Raw genomic sequence first — 17,395 nt, 5'->3', positions numbered from 1 at the left:
AGTGGTGCAAATGTTATGGATGTGTTTTTGAAAGATTATTTGAGACTTATGATTTTATTAAAAGTCAAATGGCGATATATATTCCCCTTGTAATGACTCCTGAGCAAGAGGCATCTTTCCAAAACTCAACACATTGTCATATTTGTGAAAAGCTCTATATTTTGATAGGGTACGAGAACATTGTCATTCAAATGGCCAATACCGTGGAGCTGCCCACAATGATTGTAATTTAAACTATAAGTAACAAAGAAAATACCAGTATTCTTCCATAACTTGAAAAATTACGATGGACATTTAATAATGCAACACTTGGGAAAATATAATCGTAAATTAAATTGCATAGCCAAAGATATGGAAAAGTACATTTCATTCTCTGTTGATGATTTAGTATTTTTAGATTCCTATAACTTTCTGTCCCTTCCATTATACAAATTAGCTTCCAATTTAAATACATTTAGATTTATAGACAATCCACTACTACAACGCAAAGGTGTATTTCCCTATGAATATATGACAGGACCAGATAAGTTTGCAGAGTCTCTACCTCCAATTGAAAAATTTTACAGTACTTTAACTAAAGAACATATCTCTCCCATCGAATATGAACATGCAAAACATATCTGGACCCATTTTAATATACATAATTTACAAGAATATCATGATTTATATCTTAAAACAGATGTATTGCTACTGGCTGATGTGTTTGAGACATTTAGAGACCTGTGTTTAAAGGATTACAAACTTGACCCGTACACATGTATTCACTTCCAGGACTAACATGGGAAGCCTGTCTTAGAATGACTGGTATAAAATTACAATTATTTCAAGATATTGACATGCATTTGTTCATAGAAAGTGCAATCAGAGGAGGAGTCAGTATGATTTCCACACGTTACGCTAAAGCCAATAATAGATATATGGGTGAACATTATGACCCCAAACAAGAGAGTGTGTATTTAGTATATTTAGATTGTAACTCGCTATACTCCACAGCTATGTGTGAGACACTACCCGTGGATGGATTTCGTTTGGACGAATGAGATAGACTACAAAATATACAAAAACAATCAAAATGATGAGTTTGGATACATTTTAGAAGTGATTTAAAATATGATAAAAGCTTACATGATTTACATAATGACTATCCATTAGCACCTGAGAAAATGAATGGCAAATTAATACCTAATTTAAATGACAAAACTAAATATATTTTACATTATAAAGCATTACAAAAATATGAAGAATTGGGTTTGATTGTTACAAAATACCATAGAATTTTAAATTTAGACAGTCTAAATGGCTTGCGCCCTATATTAATTTAATATTGAAAAACGCAAATGTGCTAAAAATGATTTGAAAAAGACTTTACAAATTGTTAAATAATAGTCTCTTTGGTCGAACAATTATGAACCAACGCAAGTTTCGTGATATATATCTCAAGGATGAGTCACTATTAACTAAATATGTCACTAATCCAAGGTTTGACTGTAGCAAAAAGTTCGATAACAATTTACATGCTATACATTTAAATAAATTAGTTGTAAAGTTTAATAAGCCGATATATTTAGGAATGACCATTTTAGATATCAGTAAAGTAATAATGTATGATTTCCACTATAATTATATGTCCAAATTTAAGAACAAAAGATTTCTTATGACAGATACAGATTCTTTAATGTATTCTATAGTTACAGAGGACTTTTACAAGGAAATAGAATGTGACTTGCACTTTTTGATACCTCTGGATATAGTAAAGACCATTTCTTATACTCTGATAAAAATAAAAAAGTCACTGGCAAGTTTAAAGACGAATTAGATGGTCATATTATGTATGAATATTGTGGTTTAAGACCAAAGTTATATTCTTATATTCCTCTAAAATGGTTATATGAAGAAGACAAGCAGCTTTAGAGGTCAAAAAAGCTAAAGGAGCTGATGGTGCTACAGTTAAACATCTCCTCAGACATCAACATTATTTAAACTGTCTTGCAACTGGGCAAGATTATTATGAGAATGTGACAAGAATTAAATCTACAAATCATCATCTTCAAACCTTAACTATGAATAAGAAAGTACTATCGTTTGACGATGACAAGAGGTTTATTCTGGAAGATGGCATCAATACTCTTGCGCTTGGTCATTATAAAATTGATCAAACATAAATCTATATTTGCCATTATTCTTTGACCTTTCTTTGTCTATTACAAAAAAAGCCATATTTAGTTTTATCCCAACATTGATGACAGAGATTTCTAATTGGTTAAATGAAAAGTCATTACCAACATGATTGTTATATACATGTTTTAAATTAAATCATCTTGTTTAAATAATATTAGGAAATTTACATTATCACGTAAATGTTTATGTACTTTGCTGTAAGATTGACACAAGTAAAAACAGTTAATATTTTTATGTCGACCCATTGAAAAAAATTGTGTAATATTTTGACTATTTATGTCATCAAATACAACAACTGACTGTGATTTTACATCATTTGGTGTGATTTCACAGTCAGTAAACGTGTGTAATTTCACTTCATCACACAAACTAAATATTTCAATTATTTTTTTATATTTTTCTTGTTCTAAAGATTTAGATATTAAATATAAGTTTGTAAATTTTAATCCTTCCTTTTTCACAATTAAATTGTAAATTACAACCGTCTTCCCACTTCCACTTGGACCACAAATAACACATCGAATATTGGTAGGAAATAGACCCAACTTCTTTGGTATATTTTCCTTAGTATGTACTATTTTAAATTTATGTTTTTGTTGAATAAAAGACATTTTTTATATAATAAAAATGGTGAAAAATAATAAGAAAACATGTAAAAAGGGCAAAGGTTTATTCTTAAAGCCTTACAGGGTCGAGGGTTATTGAATACTCTTATAAATAATCTTCCATTTCCACTTCACATACCATCATATCGGTACTGTGGACCTGGAACGAATATACGTCAAAATTTAGCCAAAAATGTACCTCCAAAAAATAAGCTAGACTCTTATTGTAAAGAGCATGACATATTCTACATGAATAATCCCGATACCGCTGCTCGGAACAAAGCAGACATGAGATTAGCAGACTTAGCTTGGACTAGAGTAACGGCAAATGACGCAAATCTTGCTGAAAGAGCTGCAGCTTATGCGGTGACAAATTTGATGAAGGCAAAAGCAAAAATGGGAATGGGATTAAAATTTAATAAAAAAGATGGACAACTACCAGCTGTTAGAGGCCGCAAAAGACGTGCCTCACTTCCGGGGGGTGTACCTAAAAAACGAGCTAAAAAATCTAACACCAAAAGTAAAAGAGTGCGGAATAGTTAATTTAGACAGTTCATCTGGCACACATTGGACAGCATATCGTAAAAATAAAGATATTGTAATTTATTTTGACCCATTTGGAATCCAACCTCCAAAAGAAGTAATTAAATATTTTGAGGGACATAAAATATTCTATACAACCGATCAAATACAAGATTTAAATAGTTCTATTTGTGGAATTTTATGTTTATCATTCATAAAAAATTTTTGTTTATAAAAATGGATTCATTTACTATAACATTTTCGGGTACAGAGCCAGAGCTAAAGTCAGTGTTCTTTCCTCCCATAGAATTAAATGATGATTATGTAATTGGATTAGTAGATTTTCAAAGTTATAATTCTATATTTAATGTAAAAAAACCACTTAATACTTTAACATATTACAAAGTAGAGAAAAAAACATTACCAAAGGGAGAGATCTTAGTTGATGATTTAAACCAGTTATTAGATGGTAAACTTAAAGTTATAATACATAAGAATGGAGAAGCATTAATTAATACTAAAGTCAAACTTTTATTCAAAGGGCTTATTCCAAAATTAAATCAACTTAAAGGCAACAAATTAACCATTGAAGAAGGTGATGATGTTTTCTATTATGACCACAAAGCTCCAGTTACAATAGAAATTTCTGAAGGAACATATGAGGTGGTTGAGCTTGCAAAGGAAATTCAAAAGCAAATCCCAGACTTTTTCCTTACAGCTAATAATAAAACTATGAAAGCGACATTACTTTCTAGCCACGTGTTTGATTTTACAAAACCATGTTTAGGGTCTGTTTTATTGGGATTTAAAGGTGTTTCTACTCCTGGTGTTCAGTTTGAATCTACAAATAAAATAAACATTAATAATGTAAATGTGATTAGAGTAAAATGTAATATTGCAAACGGGTCCTATTTAAACGGAAACAAATCACACACCATACATAGCTTTTATCCAGAAGCTCCTCCTGGCTACAAAATTATTGAAGTTCCAAGAAATATTATATATTTTCCTGTAAATAAGAGAAGTTTAGATGTTGTCAGTATTACATTTGCCGATCAGCATGACAAGGCAATTGACTTTAATGGAGAAGAAACTACAATTACTTGTCATATAAAAAAGATATGAGAATTTATAAGAATTTATCTATAAGTGTACAAAATGCTAGGTTCCTACGATCAATAGGACTAAAGTTAAAATTTTCTATTAATAAAAATGGAAGATTTTCTAGACGTTACAGGGAAATCCCAATTCGACGATAGTGTGGTTAAAATTACAAATCACTCCTATGTTCCCCACAACACTTTGGCAATAAATAATTCCGATGAAATTCGAATATGTATTAATAATCAAGATTTGCTAACTCTCCCGTGTAGGAGTTATCTGTATATTAAGGGAGAAATTGAAAATCATGATAAAGGTCATTTTATAAATAATGCATTTGCATTCTTATTTGATGAAATTAGATATGAAGTCGCAGGTAAAGAAATAGACATTGTAAGAAACCCAGGAATTTCTAGTCTTATGAAAATATTGAGCTCTTACAATAAAACTACTAAATTGTCAAATGTGGCATTTGATTCTGACACGAATTTAAAAGAGTTCCATAAAAGTGGCAAGTTTAGTACTTGTTTGCCATTAGAACTGTTAATGGGTGTATTTGAGGATTTTAATAAGGTATTAGTAAATGTCAAACAAGAATTGGTGTTAAAAAGATCCAAAAATGATTTGAATTGTATATTAACAACCACTAGTGCTCCAGCCAGTGGTACTGCTGATATGATTCCTAAAATTACACTTAACTCAATTCAATGGGTGATGCCACATGTAATACCATCAGATGGGGAGAAGTTACAATTACAAAAGATGTTACTGCAAAATAAAAATTTGCAAATTGCATTTAGAAGCTTAGAGTTGCATGAACTTCCATCATATCCCAATACTACAAGACATACATGGTCAGTAAAGACATCTTCAAGTTTGGAGAAGCCTAGGTATATTATATTTGGTTTCCAAACAGCTAGGGATAATAGTGCACGAAAAAGAACTGATGCATTTGATCACTGTAAGTTAAAAAATCTCAAAGTATTTCTAAACTCTGAATATTATCCTTATAGTGATTTAAATCTCGACTTTGAAAATGGAGATGTCTCTAAAGCTTATGAGATGTTTATGAGGTTTAGAGAGACTTACTATAATACTATCCCAGATCCTATGATTAGTAGGGCTGAGTTTATGAAGAAATATCCACTAATTGTAATAGACTGTTCTAGACAGAACGAAACAGTGAAGGAAGGAATTGTTGATATTAAATTAGAGATTGAAACTGCAGAAAATGTGCCAGCAAATACATCTGCATATTGTTTGATAATACATGATAAAGTGTTTGAGTACAATCCTTTGTCAAATGAGATAAATAAAATGTAAATAAAAGATGAAAAACATTCAACAAGAATTGGTTGACTCTGCAAATCAAATACGAGAGAAATATAGAGCTTTAAAACGTGGCAAGTTTCTAGAGGCTGAAGAGAGGTTCCAAACATTCCAACCTTTAATAGAGCCATTACAAGAATTAAAAAAAATCGCCAAAACAGAGAGGCCTCGAATGGAGATTCTCCCAATGACTCCATCTAGAATACCAATAATACCAAGATTACAACCATTACAACAATCTACTCCACAGAAATTAGATTTTGGTCTTTTAGCATCAGACTATTTAGGAAATTACCTCAGTAAAAGTAGTATGACAGACACTACATATGGTATTAGACGAGAAGCAAATAAATTTTTTATTGGAAATAAGGAAGTTGATATTGCCAATGATGATGTTACAATTGCAAATAAAACCTACAAGGGGACAAAAGGTTTGTGGCAATTGTTAACTTTAAAAGAACCTGAGGATTATACTCCGGCTGATTTGCAAAATTATAAAGAAATTTTGGAAGCTACAAATGGACATTTAAAGAGTTACAAAGATGGTGCACCAATTTCAAGTAATAGACATACTAAATATCTTAATATAATTAAACCTCTTTTTAAATCTGTTGGTGAAGGTTTGAGACAAGTGACTGGTAAGAAAATAGACTATATTTATTGGGATGATCCTAATGAGCTTGTAGATAGGTTAAGACTTCTTTGGCTAAGTCGCCAAGCCGGTAACTCAGGAGTGGATAATGAAATAGATTCCATTATTGAGGAATTGAGAGAAAGTGGAATTATTTATTAAATAAAAATATGTTTATAGATAAATTTTATCGTTTATATAATCCATATAATAAGCCTGCAGAACCCAGGGCTAGTAGTGAACCTACTTTAAATTTACAAGACGATAGTTGGAATGGTTTAAACCGTAAACTTGGTAATGTTAAAGATGGGGAGTTTGTAGATGATGTATCAACTTTGGGACAGACATTAACTAGAAAAGGTGATGTCTTCTTACAAGGTAAAACTAAATATGAGTTTTTAGAATCCAAGAATAAAAATTGGAATGCTAAAAAACGGAAAATTACTAATGTGGAAAAGGGTGAAAGTTTAGATGATGTGCCCACTTTACAACAGACTTTAATACGAACAGCTGGTGGTACATTTGTACAAGACAATAATAATTATGAATTTTTAGAATCAGAGAATGGTATTTGGAATGCTAAGAAACAGAAAATTACTAATGTGGAAAAGGGTGAAAGTTTAGATGATGTGCCCACTTTACAACAGACTTTAATACGAAAAGAAGATGGTAAATTTGTACAAGACAATAATAATTATGAATTTTTAGAATCAGAGAATGGTGTTTGGAATGCGAAGAAACAGAAAATTAGTAATTTGATGGAAGGTACAGATAGTAAAGATGCTGTGAATGTTTCACAAGTTCCAAAAATGGAAGCAGGCTATTGGAGTTTTAATAGTAAAAGGTTAGTACGTGTTAATCCTGCCATTGATGACACTGACTGTGTTATAAAAGAACAGACTATAACTTTTGATAAAAAAGAAAAATGTTGGGATGCCAAAAAACAATTCATAAGAAATCTACCAGAGGGGGAACATTTGGATGATATTTGTCTAATGTCACAATCTATGCATTATGATGGATCAAAATTTGTATATGGAGAAAAAAAATTTAATTTGATGGAATATAATCCTGATTTATTAGTTGCTGACCCCACATCTTTGAGTGGATTTAAGTATATAGATAATAGACCATATATACCAGAAAACTATGTATTTAAAAGAATGGAAGATAATCTATTGATTGGGGCTAATGGTGATGTATTTAGAGTTACAGGAAAGGATGATGTTATAAAAAATGAATGAAATTGCATACGAACTTCATAAACCTGCAAGAAAGAATTTCATTAGAAGGTCTTTCAAAGTATTAGGTATAAATGAAACCGTACAAATAGATTTAATTGATATGCAAAACTATGCTAGAGAAAATTCTGGCAATAAATATATTTTAACTTTAATAGATACATTTTCTAAAAAAGCTTATGCTGCTCCACTAAAGAATAAGACAGGGTTAGTGGTTACAGAAGCCATTAAAACCATTCTACCAAAGGGGGTTAAAAACATTCAATCTGACAATGGAAAAGAATTTTTTAATCAATATTTTAGCAAACTAATGAAAAAATTAAATATTAATCACTATCACACATTTTCTACAACTAAGGCTGCAATTGTGGAGAGGTTTCAGAGAACTTTAAAGAATTGGTTATATAGGGAATTTAGTGCTCAGGGGAGTTATAAATGGTTGGATTTACTTCCAAAGTTAATTCGAAAATATAATAATAAAGTGCATAGATCTATAGGAATGAAGCCTAACCAAGTAAATGTTAAGAATAGTAAATATGTACATGAGAGGTTGACTTCTAAAGTAGAGCAAGTTAAAAAGCCAAGATATAAGGTAGGTGATAGCGTAAGGATTTCCAAGTATAAACATGTTTTTAGTAAAGGTTATACTCCAAATTGGACAGGGGAACTATTTACAATAGTAGAAGTTAAGAATACAAAGCCTGTGACTTATATCTTGAAAGATGAAAATGGCAATATAATCAGGGGAGGCTTCTATACAGAGGAGTTGTTAAAGACCAAGTATAAGGACATGTATTTGGTAGAGAAGATAATTAGGAAAAAAGGTGATTCGTTGTATGTCAAATGGCTTGGGTTCCCAAGTAGCCAGAACTCATGGATTTCCACTAAGGATGTCCAAGGGAGCACGTCATAAGCCAAACGCACAAACCTCACATGATTTTGAAAATATACATGGGAATGGATGTGGATTTGAAATTTTAATAGAGTTTGAACATTTATATAGGCTTGTATTGGACGAGATCCAGGTCTTTTAAAAAAGTGGCCAAAAAATGAGCCATATTCCAGACGTGATTTTTAGTATTAACAAAAGTAGAAAATTTATATAGGGGTGTATAGGTCGAGAGCTGGATCTTTAAAAAAAGTGGCCAAAAAAAGCTCTTCCATTTTTTTCTCATTTTTCCCCTATAAAAAGTGCCCTAAAAGTGCCTCTAAAACGCCGAAAGTGGGGTCATATTGTCCTATTATATCTACTAATCCAAAAGCTATTTCATAAGCATATTACTAAACTGAAGTATTGTATACAAAAAATAAATGTCTAACATCATGTAAAGTACCAGAGGAGTGAAAGACGTTTTGCTTGAAAGAATGATTTTCTGCCATTCGTTAGTGTGATCTGTTAACTCTGTACTAAAATAAATCCATTTCCAGGTAAATTTTCTATGTACCTTATAAAGCATACTTATAGCTTTAGACCCAAATTGATCTAACCCTTAGCACAAATATGATACTAGTAATATTATTTGTTTGTTTTAATACCTTGACTCATGGTATGGGCTAACTCTAACATGGTAATCTGAGTCTTGATAAGATCTTTTAAAATAATTTGATGAAGACTTATCAGCCTAATGTGCACAAGGTCACTCACGACTATGGTCTGGTATTTTAAACTGCTATGAACTTGAGAAGTATTCTAAATTTAAATTTAGGATCTTAAAAAAATGTCACTTGTTATTGCTGTCCAATTCATATAAAATAAACAAAACGAATAAATAATCCAAACAATTAATTTCTAATTATTAAGATTTCTCTCCCATATTTTTACTCAATTGTTGAAAGTTAAATCTGCTATGTTATCCAAACAAAAGACTGTAACATTTTGTTCGGTACATCCATAATTAAATGATATAAGGTATGAAATGTAAATAAAAATTACTCTTACTAGTGAATGTTAGTCAAGTATTTACGTGTTATAATGTTATGTTATAAGACGTGTATGATGACACACAACGTTGTGCGTGGAATACCAAGCGTAGTAAGTAAGAAGATTACATCTCAGGGTGACAAGTGACACGTATCTTTAAAATGACAAAGTTACATTTACATTTCAAAAGCTTGTTACCGGATCAAGAGAGAAGTTGACCTATGTCATTGGAGTGTTGTGCTTTAATCATCCAAACAACTTTTATATTCACTTCTGAGACAACGTGTGCGCATTATTTGTCGCACATTTTCTAAAGTAAAGATACAATATATGTGTACATGGGATGTGTGTTTGTATTGGAGATTGCAAATGTTGGTAACAATTATATTTTACGGTAAAATTTGCATTGAAGCTATTAAAGCCATAGTAAGGATTTGTAAGGATTTGTAGTGGATTGGAGTAAGGGTTTGTCACAATCTGGTACGATAGAATTAGTATTCCTGATCAGTTAATGAGTTAGACATGCAGTTGTATAAATGGATATGATATTTTTATTATTATTCTAGTACAAACATAATTGAAACAGTATTAGGATACATTTTCTCCTATTATGCATCTATTAAAAAAGAGGTCCTTATGATTATATGTACTATAACTATATAATTTGAAAAGCGAGCTGGCCCAGTGGTAGAATGTGAGGCTTCGACTCCAAAGGTCCCAGGCTCAAATCCTGCCAACCACCAATGGATTTTACATATGATATTGTCACGATCCTCTAGGACTGGCCTGAAGTAATTTGTAAACAGTTCTGGCTAGAACTTAACGTATTTTTAGGATGTGAAGAAGGAGAAATGAATCTACGTATCTCAATGTAAATTATATTAATATAATTAGGTATTACGTTCCAATGATTCGAATAAAAATTCACGGTAACCTTTGTAAATAAACTGTAAACGATGTTACAGTGCCATTGTGTTTCAAGTGATATGAAGTGAGACAAGATGGCGGCGCGACATGTTCTGACGTCAAGAGTGCTTCAAAATGCTGCAATTACACTTGCAGTGTGTTTATTATTATTTGCGATACTTATTCATACATTAATTACTCTTTCTTAGCAACAAGTAGGGTAGGCTTTGGTTAGGCTAATGTTTGGATACTGTACTTTTGAATGCTCAATAAAACCAGTATTTGAAACTGCAATTTAAACATAGTATTACGATACTCATTAAAATGTGATTAAAATTAATTAATAAATTAAGTTTAACATATTTATTGTGAATTAAAACTAAATTCATTTAAACTTTGGAAATTCAATAAGATACTAAAATTGTTTTTAGTGATGTGTTTTTATTATCATGGTATAATTTTGCTTATTTGTACACATCTTTTATAGAATTAATATGCTAACTGATAGATTGTTTGTTCAAAACATTTACTAGACTACTCTAAGCACTGTCTTTAACGAATGATATGTACATTGAATTTGTACTTATTCCTGAATAAACTATGACTACGTCTACATCTTACTTCCCGATGTTCTAGTTTTGATTTTCGAGCAATGATTTGATAAATTTAGTAATGTTTTATAGTTACGTTTCAATTAATATGTATTAAAAAAATACACTCCAGAAGAAGCAGAAAATTTTTAATTTTCGCCTAAATACTATTTCCTTAGGTAAATATTTTTTGACATAGGACGTTAGGCACGAGCCTAGGATTGTTTTTCACTTTAGTTCAGGTTGCATTATCATTTGGATAAAATCAATTGGTGATTTAGCGGGATTTGAACCCGGGACCTCAGAGATATAAGTCCCGCGCTCTAATTACTAGCCAACCTCGATCACCCGAGCTTAAATAATACTAGGCTTAAAAAGGGCTAACAGAGCAGTATATATACATATATATATATATATATATATTATATTAAATAGAATCATCCAATTAAGGAGACACAAAAAAATACTAAAATAAAAAAAATAGTTTCACCATAATCGACCAATATAATATTATGTAAAACGTAAAGATTTACCACGACGTGTTTTATTATATGTGTACCTTGATTGTAAAACTAAATTCGTATAACCGACTCTTCAGTTCAACAACAGTTCAGATGTAGTAATATCAGGTTTTGTAAGCCCTCTCCAGCCACTCCTCGTTAAGTTAAAGTGCTCGTTGCTTTAGAAAAAGTTGAACGTGTTCGTTACCAATCTTATTTCTAAGCGAACCTTGGTCGAGGCAATCCAATTTAATTCATTAACAATCAGAATCGCTGCAAACCTGGAGACTGAGCTAATTACCATTTACCTGGATGGATTTGCACTAAAATTTTCCTTTAAAATTGTCAGGTTAATTTCCTATTTAAATAACATCACTTTTAATGTGTACCTACTTAGTTTTGCCGCTATAGGGAAGGTAATGTTTCAATGTTAAATTTTAGCTTCAAACTATCATTCCTGCTCTCAGCCCTATTGGTTTAAAGAATACATTTAGTTTTATGTTCATAATAACTAGATATCTTTGCATACAGTAGTTTGATAAAATTTTAATCGTGCTATAAAATTAACCGACAGTAAACGTACAAATTATGATATAACACGACATAACCTAATTTATACCTACTTTTGTCTGCGTGTTTGTTCAAATTGGAAGGAAAGTCAGCTGGAACAATTGTCAATAGAGAACATGTGTTTTTACGGAATTATTGTGAACTTTTAAACAAAAACATAACCATATGGTATAGAAAAATTAACAATACTATCCCGTTACTGCACGTCGACAAAGATGATTGTCAAATGAATGTTAAAAGACATTGGCGACTTTTTAAACATTATGTTACTCAACAATGTAGGCCTAATCTCTTTCTGTACTGTAATGCTAAAGTTAAGTTATTTACCACTAATGGCTGCCTACCAACAATAGGAGGGTTATTTTAAAGTCTCTTTACTGTCCAAAGTAATCCACGTGAGCTTGTGTTCTATAATTCTTTTATTTAATATGATAAGGTAGAGCAATACTCAAAGAACATCACATTGTTTGGGTTCCTGGCTTTGTTTTTCGTCTTTATAATCTTGCCTTTATAAGTACATAATTTAACTACTTTTTTCGAAGTAAGTGAACAATGTATAAAATATAATGGTTTTACTTGATTGTCAATCATCCTTTGTCATATAATTATTTCATAGCAAAAATGAAAATCTTTATTTAAAATTTATTTTAAAATACTAGTCAAAGTAAAAGACATAATGGAAATTTTCAATATAATATCCAGGTTGTATAGTTTGACATGGCATATCTCTGAGAAAGAAACAGATCGGCTGAAGCGAAATTGGTGACAGCTGGTCCCTACAGATGGGATGTCTAATTCAGAATCCAAAAGTCAATTTTTGAACGCAATCTTGGCTGAAAATTTAAAAACCATTACGTATACGTTTTATATCAATCAGCTGTATAAAGTTTGATTGTTATATCGACTGTCCATCTACCAAAGATATTAATTTCTTTGCAACCCACTAGGATATAGATTATTAATCTACATGTTGTAGTATGCCTGGGGGGACCGGTGCTTCTAAGCGTTAAACATGATTTAAATTGGTATACAAACAACACGACGTTTTAAATGTCAACTGTCCTACAAGTAAAACAATATTATATTTTTTAAGAAATTCTGAAAAGAATTAATTGTTAAACTGATTGCTGCATGTTTAAAGACAAAGTATTTTTATTAATAAGGACACTTATCGTGTTTTTTTTAACCAAACATTTCATTAGTGAAAATATTTTGTACTCCCTATAATAGAAGATATTAATTCATTGCCAGAAGTTAGAGGTTATCCTGAAACCAGCCATACTTGTTATTACAGATTTATTCTATCTTGACAAATATTTCAAGAGTAAACGAATCTTTCTGCTAATTGTTTTTGTAATATTTTAAAATATGATGATTCAAGCAACCGTATGTACTGCAGTTGCAATTTTCCTTTATTTTGGAATGATACGCATTTGCCAAATTTCTATTAGTGTTACTAAATATGCACAGCCAGTGATACATTTAGCAGTGTAAGGCGATAAGAGGTGAACACACACGTGTTGCTGAAAGTGATATCATGTAAAGTGCTTGTTATTACAGTGTGGTGTCTGAACAAAATCTCCACACAAAGATGATTACATTTAGGATGTTAAATGCTAACTCAAAAATGCCCTTGTATAATTAAATACAGGGTGTTTTGCTAGTTTACGTGTAAAATTTGATGTAAAGGGGACGAGTTCAATTCCTGTCATATAAATAATTAGAGGGAATCAACCTCCTTTCAGTAAAAGCGTTTGTAACTCGTTATTTCTTTCAAACATATATTTTATTTTGGCTTGGACACAAAAAATCACAATCATATTTTAATATTTAACTCTTAGGTCTGAAGATATTTTGTGTACCTAAAACACTCAAATAAATTTTTATTAAGATTAAATTAATGCAAAATTTCCAATAAACGTACTTTAAAGTTGGAATGTTTTGATCAAGACAGCGAGGGAAGTCCCCTAAGGATCCAGAACCCAAAGGGAGTCTAATTTTCGTCTCAATGCTGTAAACCCCTCCCCCTCCCCCAAAATAATTGTATTTATGCATAGCGCATATGATTGCAACTTTATTGCTACTGACTTATCAATAAATAGTTGTACAGTTACTCACGTATTTAATCTACAGTTTAATTTATTTATTATTGCTCCAACCTCACATCGGTACTCTAACATGTCAAGACTTGTTTATTATTCCACACGACCCCCAATGAAATCCCTTGTAACTGCCAGGTTATCGTTGGTTTTAAACCAAAGGATTTCAGGGCAACATCCTCCCTTCGTAGCACTTTTTCACGACGGCTCAAATAAATAAGAGGCCTGGGCCTTAATATTACAACTGTTATACTATTTGTAGGCTACATTCCTGGGTCAAAACTATATAGATAGCTTAACAGTCCGAAACTGACTTTCACTTAGTTATCATTTTCTCTCTAGTTTTCATTTTATAGGTAATGATTCGCTCAATCACTTACAAATAAGGGTGGAGTCCAATAGGTCAAAAGTACAAAAATGTTTGAAGGATGTTTTAGTTTAAGTTTGCTTCACAAAGATAGGTTTATTAATTAGATTTAGAAAAAAACTAAACATTTATTTAGGTTGTTTAAGGAATTATACACTTGAAGTGACGTATTAGGTAGATTTGGGTAAGCTGTATCAGTCATCATCATCATCATCATTCTTTATTTATTTGCCTTAAGGGGTGTACATCAAATCAATACATTTCCAAAATACAAGTATATGAAAAAAACAAAGGTTGGTAAATTAGTTTTACTAATAACTAAATAAATAAATATATAAATATTAACATGCAATAAATAATTCAATAAAAAACCAATAAATATCTCATTAATAAATAGAATACCGGTAGATGAATAATAAATATCTGTACTGATAGCTGAGCTAACGTTCAAAATTAATTGTATTCAAACATGCATTAAAAGAAAGAGATCTACATTGAAATAAAAAAAAACCTTTAAGGGGGAATTGAGTCAATTATTGTATGAGTCCCAAACAAAAATTGTTTTGTATAGTATGTTATAGAATATCAAATGTTATTTTCAACATAAACCTTCGTAAGGCAATTGAAATCATTCACGATTTTTATTGATTTAATAGTGAATAATTTCTTATGAATCAGTATTTTACATGAACACTTTTGTAACCATCTCCGACTGGACTACTTCTGCTGTACAACGTCGGGTCAACAGGGAAATGTGAAAGATTCATCGCAGATTCACTCTACTAAGTGTCGTCTCCCAGAGGAGGCTGTTGGTCTCTGATAAGGGACATTCATTGTCAGCGAATTGCAACTTTACAACTGACCTCGTTAATACAATTTGGTGTGAAACCTTTATCAGTTCCATACTTTCTTTAGTAATTCACAGCGTCACTTTAATCTGTTATGCAAAGGTAATGGAATAAGTAGTATGGAATAGATTTATTAAGTGTTCTTGAATCTGAAGGTTGATGGTCCAATCTTAAGCAAGGGTGTTTCTACCAATTATTGATGATAAAATTAACAATGGTTGACGGTATATTAACATGACTGGTGTTTATATATTTTTCTTAGACAAATAAAAAATATTAATGGCATAGATAAACGTTGAAAATATAATAAAATAAAATCAACATAGCTATATCATGTTAATACTTTTATACTGCAAACATTGTAGAAACGTATTTGATACTTTATTTGATTTTAATCTTTGACGAGAAGTTAGATTCATACACTTTTATCGATGTAGATCAACATATAACTGGTGATTAATAAATACAGATCTTGCCAAACTAATGTCGCAGAATCATCAAACGATTGTTTTGGCAATATCTATCGTTGAGCTTAAATATGATTAAATCATTCTAAAGCACAACTGGAAATATAAACTAACTAACAATATCAAAACTATGTTGATGCTACAAATTTTACATATATGCGCTTTTTAAGTAGTATACATAAGAAAATACATTAGGATAATTTTTATTTGTTCATACAACAAATTATTAAAATGGAAGTGAGATTTTCTGAGAGAATTCGTGTAACAATACAAAAAAATGAATATAGAATAATGGAAAGTGTATATAAATATTTTCAGCAAGCCTTCCCTTTCCTCAAGTTGTTTTTGTTGACTCGCTGGCGCATCTCCAAACCATTTTTCACAATTCACTTTATTGCTTCTGTTTTGCTCTTAGATCGATCAGTCATACTTTATAATGATTTGATTACTGCTGTAAATAAAAGTTAGGAGTAGGGGCCTAATTATTATAAAAGTCGTTCCATAAAATCAGTTTTTGTGTGTGCTGTATCAAGATCGCATATAATCACATTAGTTCCTGATCGTTCAAATTGTTGCCATAAATAACAATGCTTAAAATTTGTATTAAATACATATCCTGACAAATACGGCACACTATATTATCACAGATCAAAGAGTAGAGTTTCCTTATGCTGTTATACTGGGTATATTCTGCGTACAACATATCGTTTACTTTCAATATCTATCGTAAAAAGCGAGAGGTTACAAGTAGTTATATTTATCTTTCTTTCCATTTTGGTGTGGGTAAACACGTTTTATAAGATACTAATACTAAGATATAAGATATAAGATACTATTTTTTTATAGCATCCAATTTTTTCAGTTTCAATATTTTTTTAATGTCTTCAAAGTTTTGCGTAGGCTATATTATAAAGTTACGATAATTTGATAATTAAAAACAATCTTTCAAACACTAATTTAACACTATTCTAAACATTATGGGTAAGTTTATACTATGGGAAAGGAACAAAACGATGAATAGTTTTTACAAGTCTAATTGAAAATAAAATTTTTGTTGTGCACATTATTCTCTTTCGGTAGAAAAACTACAGTAATAAGTAGATAATTATAGAATATATACAAAAAATGGATGATGTAAACAGACTGACCTTTTGAAATACTTGTAAATGGTTTATTGAGGCCTATTAAGGTCTATTCCCATCATTCAATGTACATGGTTTTTGGAATTACTTTTTATTTCTAGATATTATTTGCGTTAAAATGCAAATTCATATACTCTACTTTCTGCAAAGCATTATTATATGCTACATAAAGTACTTAACTAGCGTACCTTTCACACGGAGTCGTGCGCATTCTAGACATAGGCGAATGATTTGTATTGATTTTTTATTTTAAGGTTCAAAATTTATTGTAAATTATGTTATTTTCCCCATTAAACCCCCATAAAATAACGGAAAATCGGATTTTCCCAAAAATGGCCCGAACAATTTTGATAAATATTTAGTATGTTATAGTCCTTC

The 17,395-nt window shown here is 30.8% G+C and overlaps 1 protein-coding gene across 1 annotated transcript in view; it reads right to left on the bottom strand.

Moving 5' to 3' along the window:
• Positions 1 to 17,395, bottom strand: part of LOC128997542 (integrin alpha-8-like) — a 22,976-nt gene that overhangs the window by 5,279 nt on the left and 302 nt on the right. The gene's annotated exons all lie outside the window — the stretch shown is intronic.

This window comes from Macrosteles quadrilineatus, unplaced genomic scaffold, assembly GCF_028750875.1.
Source record: "Macrosteles quadrilineatus isolate MER2022 unplaced genomic scaffold, UCM_ALF_1.0 Scaffold_6__1_contigs__length_79288215, whole genome shotgun sequence".
Lineage (NCBI taxonomy): Eukaryota > Metazoa > Arthropoda > Insecta > Hemiptera > Cicadellidae > Macrosteles > Macrosteles quadrilineatus.
The sequence above is the reverse complement of the archived record's forward strand: the minus strand, read 5'-3'. Positions and strand labels throughout refer to the sequence as shown.